The 9155-nt window shown below is 48.2% G+C and overlaps 1 long non-coding RNA gene across 1 annotated transcript; it reads left to right on the forward strand.

The window, feature by feature from the left end:
* Positions 1-561: 561 nt before the first annotated feature.
* Positions 562-5342, forward strand: LOC141373728 (uncharacterized). The gene is made up of 3 exons (XR_012380019.1): positions 562-687; positions 3844-3938; positions 4075-5342. It is a non-coding gene; the product is annotated as an uncharacterized lncRNA (long non-coding RNA).
* The last annotated feature ends 3813 nt before the right edge of the window (positions 5343-9155 follow it).

Consider the following 9155-nt stretch of genomic DNA (forward strand, 5'->3'; position numbering starts at 1 on the left):
AGGGCACAGGAAGCAAGCACTAAGGGCACTTACTTGGCTCTGGTGTAGCTTGTTTCGGGTTAATCTTTCTGAAGGTAACTTAAGGTGGAGCTGGGCTGATTTGCCTTTTTCCTCAGGTTTAAAGCAGCTGCTTTCTCCAGGCCTGTAGTGGGAGGAGGTTCAGTTGGGAGTGAGTAGGGGGTCTGGGAGGAGATGGGCTAGGGCATTTTTCCCATCTCGGGGTCAGCTCAGCTCTGTCTCTGCAGCCACTTCTTGGTCGCTGAGCCACCAGTCTGGTGCCAGGAGATTTTCTGTTCCAGCCCCCAGGCCCCCCTTCCCAGCAGGCTGCACTTTCCAGCATGCTCTCTGTTCCACCTGCTGCGTGCCCGTGTTTTCTGAGACCAGCTTCCTCTAGGCCCCTCCTGCCACCCAAGCTTTCTCTTTCACTTAGCGTGTTCCTGCCCTGCTCAGTTTGGTTTCTGTTTCCAGTAATTCCCCTCAAAGCCATGCTCCTTCCTGCTGGAATGAATTGTTTGCTGGCCTTTTCTGAGATTCCCAAGGGCTTACACGCCCTGCCCTGCCCAGACCCACACTTACTGTTGCTGTCCCCTCCAAGCGCCAGCCCGTGGGACCTCTCTTCCCCACATGGGATGCATGCAGATCTGCTGGCCCGGTTTCTGCTCAGGATGGCGTCTTCCTCTTGCGGGGGTGAGCATTCTCGGGGGAGGGAGCGGATTTTCATTTTTGTGGCCACATCCTGTTGTGGCTGGTTTGATGTGTTTGTCCATATCCCAGAGTTTGATAATCTCCTGTCTCCTAGTTTGGTCGAAGAGTTTATATGTAGGCTTTTTGTTATTTGTTCTGTTCTGTTTAGAGAAAAGGAGAATAGTGGATTCCCTCAGAAGTTCACATTTTCTTAATTTATGGAAATTTCATGACTGTCGTGGAATCGATGAAGGGCCTCCATGAAGCCCCAAGTTCCCTGGAACAGTTTGGAAACCACAGATCTCTCTAAACTCCTCACTTTACAGATGAGGAAATGGAACCCAAAGAAAGGAAAGGGACCTATGCCAAAGCACACACACCGTGGAAGATCTGAGGGGGAGCTCTCCTATCTTGGCACCTAGAGTAGTAATAGTACCCTGTTCTAGCACAAGGACCTGTCCTCTGGACCTTAACCAGAATGTGCTTGCCCGTTGTTTAAGGAAGTGCTTCCCAAGTGCTTTCAAGATGCTCTTTGAAAAGTAGGTTACAGTGTTCAAGTCATTTTGGAAACACCAGCCTCTAATTCTCTCCAGCTGACTCTCATAGCATGTTAGTGTACTTAAGGCTCTGAGAAGTCCCGCAGTATAGAAAACTGCTTATTTTTGCTTAATCCAGGTTTTCCTAATGTTTAAAATCTACTGTTCCTAGATGTACTTACATTCTGCTCCGAAGCCCAGAAAAGGCTTCTCTCAAGGAATGAATCTCTGCGGAGGGATGGGGAGTAGGGTGGAGAGGACTCAGGCATTATCCCAGCAGGTGCAAGACCTCACGTGTCCTCACCTGTAGCGCTTCCTTCGACGAGGAGGAGGTTGGCCAGCCTTTCTGGTCGGTGCAGGGATGAGGTACGGAGGAGACGGAAGAGGGGAAAGCAGGAGGACAGAAGTGGATGGTGCAGACTTCAGACTGCCCAGTGGAATTCTGTACCCTTTGTACTTTCTGGGGGCGGAGGAGCCTGCCGTAGCCCGGATGTGGCCCGTGGTCTGGAACCAGGAGACATTTCCTCGCTTGTTCTCTCCTCGTTTTGCCTCCTTCCTCTCATCTGAGTCCACTTCCAAATCCTGTGGTTTTCCCCGTTGGTATGTTTGCTCCTCTCCATTCCTGCCGACCCCTCTTCACCTCCCTCGTCTGCCTCTGGGCAGAGTTCCCCTGACACAGACTCTGCCCTTGGGCTGCACACACATCAACCCGGTCTTCCTTAAAGTGTGTGTGTGTGCGCGCGCGCGCGTGTGAGTGTGACTACCCAGCTCTTTCACAGGGGGACTTGCAGTACTACTTCTTCCAGCACTTCTACTTCCAGTACTTCATCTTCCCGCCTGATGTCTAAGAGTTGACAGACCCAATTACGCTCACAACCACCAGAGGGCGCAGCGATTACAGAAGTTGAAAGAACACACACACTCCTGTGCGTGGCTGGCTCACACCGTCTTGGAAACAGGCAACGTTTGAATCTAAGAAGTGCAGAGTGGAATATGATAGCTTCGGTCACCGTTTGTGACCACTTCATCTGCTTTGTTCCAAATGCTGTCAAAGTCTGTTCTAACAAAACTCAGGGTCACATGGTTTTGGTTATGCCTGGGCCTCATTCCAGCCCTTCAACTATGTACAGGCAAATAGTGTTCTGGAAAGGTTTTCAGAAATGGACATTCTGGTGGGGGCTCCTTTATAAGGACAAGATGGCCATTTGGCCACAGCACAAAGCAGGGCTGAGGAAAACGGGGTCTGTGCTCGGGCTGTTCTGGGCTGGGCTCCTAAACATGGGGCTCTGCCCCTGGCTCCGATGTTATTAACCATGTGAATCTGTGACTTAGTCATAAAGAGAGTGGGTGTTCATGGAGTACCTACTATGCCAGCAAATTTGCCTGGCACGTGATAAATATTATCTCTCATCCTCGTGATAAACTTGCAAGACAGGTATTCTCGTTTAGCAGATATAAAAGTTGATGCACAGTGATGGTGAATGATGTGCCCAGTTACACAGCCTCCGCGGGGTGGAGTGACGAATCCATCTCCAGCTGTGCTGAACTACAAGCCGGGTGGTTTTCCGTTACTTGTACTTTTCTTACCATTTGATGTTTCGGTCTCTGTCCATTTTTCATGATAAAATTCACACCAATCTTCCTGTTTTACTCAGGCTAGGCTACCTGTTGTAACAAATAGTCCCAAACTCTCAGTGGCTCAACAAGATAAAAACCTTTACTGCTCAGGTCCAACTCCACCGCAAGTCAGACAGGGACCTCTCTCCACACAGCCAGTCAGGGACTGGACATCTCCCATCCGATGAAGCTGCTGTCTTCAGAATGTGGCTTCGGAGGTCTCCGCAGGTCAGACAAGCGATAGAGGGTCACACCAAGAGATCTGTGTGCACCAGACCTGGATGCAGCCCCCGCCACTTTCCATCTGTCTGAATAAGATCAGTTGGTCCCAGTCGAACTTCAGGAGGGCTGGGACATGCGGTTTAGTCCTGTACCTGTGAAGAAGAGAAAATGGGTACTGTGAGCACTGTCTCTCTCACCTCCCCCTCTCTCACGAGACTGTACTGAGGATGAAATGAAATAAACTCTGTCAGGGTGCTTTACCCAGACGAGAGATTACGATGCCTTACACCTGGAAGGAAGGGGCTGGGAGAGAGAGATCGCAGCTGGGGATGTATGTTCAGGAAGCTTCCTGAACTCATGTAAGTCTTTCACCCTCTGACTCACACGTTTATTTCCAGCATTCATTCACTCATTCACTCGCTCATTCATTCATTCCCCAACAAATCTTTTGATGCCTTGAGTACTGTGCCACATGCTGGCGTATGTGATATGTGTAATGTTTTACCCTGAAGAAAATCCTCTTCTGGAGCTGGTGTCCGTGTTAGGAAGGATGAGTTGCCGCCTGCTCCGCAGTGGAAGCGGTCTCATGTAATTGACCTGCCCCACGTGGCTTGCGGGTCTACGTGAAGAGGGGCGTTGCTTCAAGGATTGGGCAGCACTGGTCTTTTTGCTGGCAGATTGGACAATCAGCAATCACAAATGAGTCAGCCTGGGGAAAGGGAGCCCCTGTTTTTGGACTTTTGTGTAACCCACATCCTTGTCACTTTGACCCTTCTGTTCACAGACACACTGAACAGATGCTGAGGTATCTGAGGAGAGAGGTTGGGTGACGGGCTGAGGATGGGCCATCCTGTCCAGCTGCTGGCGGACAAGGCTCAGGTGTGTAGATGCTCTTGGGCACTAATATGAGACCCAGTGATGCATCCACGGGCTTGGGGACCCATGTCCACAGGTCCCTCCACATGTCTCTTCCCCTGATTGCCTTGTCTCTGATCCCCCACTCTCTTCCTTCCAGGCCCTTGACAACTGGCCAAGCCATCCAAATACTGCAAAGAAGGCAGCGTGCAGGTCTGCCTCAGGTCTCCCCTCCCTCCACCTGAAGAGGAGGGCCACGTGCCCTGGTTCCAGCTGGCTTCACTGGAAGACTTACCTTTTACTACCACACTGAAGGGCCTCTCTTGATTTGGGCAACAATGCAGCCGCAATCCTATTCTGTGAATAGGTAACTCAAGCCTGAGTTCAGTGAGGCAGAGGGCGCCCCGGAGGAGGCTATGGTATGGATCGAGGGAGAGTCAGCAGTGCAGCAGAAAGAAGCAAAGTGAGAGTCTTGGTAGCTCTTTTTATAATTTACTGAATCTTTCTGGATCTGCTAAAGGCTACATCCAAATATATCACTTCCATTGCATGAAAGGCTGCTGGTGTGGATGTCCAAACTTATGTCTTTGTAGGTTAGGTAACAACACAGCTTGCACTGGGAAATCAGATTGCGGGGGAATGGGCTGTCCTGTGGTCGGCTGCTGAGTCCCAGTCAGAGTTCAGTATTATGCCAGGAGCTGCTTTTCAAAAAGTATGGATCTCTACCATAGTGCATGGCCTTGTTCTAGAATCCGCCGGCTCTGTGCTGTGACCTTTCTATTGAGGACTGCATATTCCTATCCAGCACAGATATACCTAAAGCACCTTTTGACCTGTTGGTCACAAGGCCCAAGAAACAGAGTGCTTGGAACCACGAGTTGAGCTTGTTGCCTATTCAAAACTGGTGGTTTTCTGAGTCATCAGAGAAATGGGACTATGTTGCCTTCAAAACCCAAAGAAACTCCCAGGCATTATGCCTCTGTCCTAGTGATGTAAGATGCAAGGTGCAGCGATTTGTTCTTTGCCTTTGGGGGGATGTCCCCACATATCCCAGACAAGTGGAACTCTATAAAACTCACCAATCTGGTGTGCTTCTGCGTCATTGTGGAGCCCATCTCCCACTTTCTCCCATGCACATGTCTCAGGGCACTTGGGATAGTTATCAGTTCCTGTTCAGTTCCAAACAGCATGATGTCACCAATACAGTGGATCAGTGTGATGTTCTGCTATGTCATGACAGAGAGCAAGAGAGTTAACATAGCCCCGAGGCAAGACAGTGAGTGTGTACTGCTGTCTCTGTTAATTAGCATAAATGTCCCCTGACTCCTGCAGCTAATAGGTTGGCAGGCACTGTGTTGATCCGCCTCAAATAAAGATCCGTATTCAGACCAGCAACTAAGAATGGAGTTAATCTTAGTAGCTCACTGTTGCGGGTGAATTGGATGAGAATACAATACACTGTTCTCCTCTTTCAAATCTTTGATGGTGGTGCTGATCTCTGAAATTCTTCCAGAAATGTCATATTGCTTCTGATTCATCTTGAGGGCTGCTGTGGGAGATAGGGACATTTCAGGGCTTCCACTTGGCACTTCCTGGCCCTTCCTACCTTTGTAACCCTTACTCCACAAATCAGGCCAATACTGTGAGGGGTCTACCAGTGTTAACCACATGCTAAGTGTATCTGTCCTAACAATGTACTTGGGAACTGGACAGATAACCACAGGGTGGATTTGCAGATGCACTAGGTCCTCTATGAGGCTGACTTTGGTCATTGATCAGGACTCAGGGTCCTGGGATTTCCTTCCAATATGTGGTCTGTGTCTGTGAATGGGCTAAGAGGTGAGGGCCATCATTTTTCTTTCGGTGGTTAATGTCCTTCTATTTGTCGAATCTAGGTATTTGTATAAATACAACATTCTAATGGCTGTCCATCTATCTTGCCCCTAGGATAGATCCCTATGGACCAAGAAACCCTGACTGCCACTCCAAAGTGCTGCCTGTTAAGTAATTATGTTCATTGTGCCTCTGAAAGCCACTAACAAACTTCTCCAAGATGCTCATATCTTCCTCAGTAATGTGATTTTTACTGCCGTAGTAAAGACTATGTCCTCTGAGTGGTAGGTTCTGGGACCATACATGATAGATCCATGTTTAATGTTCCCACTTTCCTAAGTCTTCCGATCTCTTCTTTAACATGATGCCAAGGTAATTCTGGCACCTCATTTTGTTCACTGTTATCACCTTATGGAGTCTAGGCTTCAAGTAGCCACCCCAGCAAGCTATGCAGGTGTTCTTGACACAAAGTGAAGTGTGAATCCTAAATGGGTTGTTCCATGTCAGTCAATTCCCCTCTATCCAGCTCTATGTGCTGCCAACCCTGGGCTAGCATCCTTGATGCTCACTTCCATTTACGTCCCCAAGTTCTCACTAGCTTTGTGATTTCTTACCTATCTAGACAGTTTCTCCCTGAAGCAGGGATTTTGCTCCTCCATCTACTCTTGCTGAGACCCAACTTTGGCTGTTAGTCTGGAGACAATGAAGGTTTTGGGATGTTAGCTTGTCTTCAGGAGGACAAGCATCGTTTTGTGCAGAAACTGCTTTAGGTGAAAGCATTGCCTATTCTCCAGGCAAGTAGAGGCTAGTCTTCTCTGGTGAAGGTGAAGGTGCTGCCTCTTTGGGAAGGACAGCAGAAGGGGATTCGGAGTTTAGAGGTGCTCAGGCTCCTGCACCTAAATGTCTCCGTCTCAGTACCCAGAGTCCTCCACTTTCCCTATTAGGGCTCGGACGCGACGTAGAATATTTGCTGAGGCTCTGCATTTCATCTTCATGGCAGCTCTGGATGCCCGGAATCTAGAATCTAGGATCTAGAATCAGATCCTTGCCCTGATGTTCAGCACGGTCTTTCCCAAGGCTGCAGGAAATAAAGATTTCCTTTAATACTGCCTTAGAGGGCATCTGGATGTTAGATCATGCCTTACACTGACTTCCCTGAGCTGTTATTTATTTAAATATCTTTCATGCTGTAATAAGTATCTATCCTAACCCACAACCCACATAATTAGCATTGTTTCTATGTTGATTGAATGCCATGACCCCTTGTGCTCCCAGGGCCTTGACCTCCTCCATCTGCACTCTATCCCTATTAACTACAATGAAAGTTGAAGAAATCATGAGTCTACCAAATGCCAAGGGGTTATTACCATTCCATGTACCTCTAGCAGGGGAGTACCTATGACTTTCAGACGGGCGGCCCATTCACCTCCCTAATTCCATCTTGAAGATTGTTTTCTAGAACCACTCTTGGACAGGTGTTTTAACTGTGTCTTCTAAAGATTTTATTTATTTATTTAATTGACAGAGAGAGAGAGACAGTGAGAGAGGGAACACAAGCAGGGGGAGTGGGAGAGGGAGAAGCAGGCTTCCTGTGGAGCAGAGAGCCTGATGTGGGGCTCGATCCCAGGACCCTGGGATCATGACCTGAGCCGAAGGCAGACGCTTAACCAACTGAGCCACCTGGCGCCCCTTAACTGTGTCTTCTAGAAAGTAGAGCTTTAGCCGAGGATTCAAGTGCCAATGTGATATTTGCAAATTGCAAGACCTTTGAGATGAGGGTGAAGAAGAATGGAAAGTGAGTCAAAGGAACATGTGAAGCTACGCAGCATGTTACTGTGCTGGCCATTGCTCCACAACAAGCCCCCAAAAGCCACGCAACTCAATTGGCGGGAGTGCTCATGCTGCACATCGGATTTTCTCTGAAAGAATTTCAAGGAGAAATGAGTCCTCAGAGTAGTCCACAGAAGGGGGAAATGAGGAGAAATTTGTCATGTGGCCCCCTGTCACCTTCCATTTCTTAGCGGATGCTCAGCTCCCTGTGTTACCTGATCTGCCTTCATGGCAGTGGCTCAGAGGGCCAGATGCCATGCTCCGACCGTGGCGAGTTATCCAAGTCTAGACCTCAGTATGGTACACAGTACCAGTTGGCCACGTGGCCTGGGGCCTAGCTGGGGTTCCTGCCCCCTTGGGGAGGTTGTTAAAAGCAGTGGCAGGAACATGGTTCAGGAGACAAGCAGAACCTTGGTCAGGAAGCCAGGAAGGCAATCCAGAGAGGCACCAGGTCGGGGTCAGCTACACTGTGTTTCAGGAAACGGGGGACAAATCAGGTGCACGTCACTCAAGAATTCTTACCTTGGAGATAATTGCATCAGATACAGTTTTGTTACTTTCAAGGGCTCTACACATTATAAAGGAAAGCTTAAGTGTGTGAACATCGTCCATGAAAGCATCCAGGTGTGCCGAGTTTCATGCCATAGCCCTGCTCCTGACAGAAAGGAAGAACTCCGTGTTTCAGGGAGCCTGGCAGGCAACTCTTTTGTAAGGCGTGAATTCCTTTGTGGACGTGAATGATCATGTTCTAATCAGCAGTGGGAAGAGTTCAGTTTCAGCAAAAGAGGTTTTCTTGAAGGTTCACATTGTCCAGTATTGTATCTTGAACTCAAAAACCTAATTTATTGTTTACTCAGGCCAGATGGAATTTTTACTCTCTAAAGATAAAGGCAGTGGCTTCCAGATATTATATGTTCTCAAGTGAAGTTGAAGGGTTTGCGTTTTTCTCACGAAATGGCTCCTGGCTGGCAGCTGTGGACTGGGCTTTAGGGAGCTGGGACAGTGAAGGAAAACCAGACTGAAGCTGTCACCAATTTCTGATGACCTCAGGACATGCCAACGACAAGATGGTGATGAATTAAGCTGATTTTGCTCAACAGTGCCAAACTTTTAGGGTTAATGGGGGAAGATAATCATTGTAGTGACAGGTTCATATTTCCGCAGTAGAAAAATAATACTTTTCACTGTGCAAATATTGAGGTGCTTTCTCTCTCTTCCTTAGATTCATTTCTTCACAGAGGGAGTTATACCTTGAGATTTGATTGACAACCACCAGTGAACAGTGTGATGTTAACCTGAAATACTCTCAGAGCCATGTTACTTTAGTAAGAGTCACATATAGCTCTCTGAGCACCTGCTAACACACTGAAGTCTATTTCAGACTTGAAGCCCAATTCTACCTATAATTGAAGGTGTGCAAGGAGCCCTATTTTCTGCCCTGGCTGTGCCTTATCAATGAGGCTTCTGTCTTCCCTGTGTTGACTCTTTGCCTGGATTTATGGCTTCCTGACTCTCACCTGCTAGATCTGGGAATCTGTCTCAATGGCTCTCAAACTCAACTGTGAATCAAAACAATCC

The sequence above is a fragment of the Callorhinus ursinus genome, unplaced genomic scaffold (genome assembly GCF_003265705.2).
Source record: "Callorhinus ursinus isolate GAN/ISIS: 27379988/994484 unplaced genomic scaffold, GSC_fseal_2.0 scaffold11, whole genome shotgun sequence".
In the NCBI taxonomy this organism is placed as follows: Eukaryota; Metazoa; Chordata; class Mammalia; order Carnivora; family Otariidae; genus Callorhinus; species Callorhinus ursinus.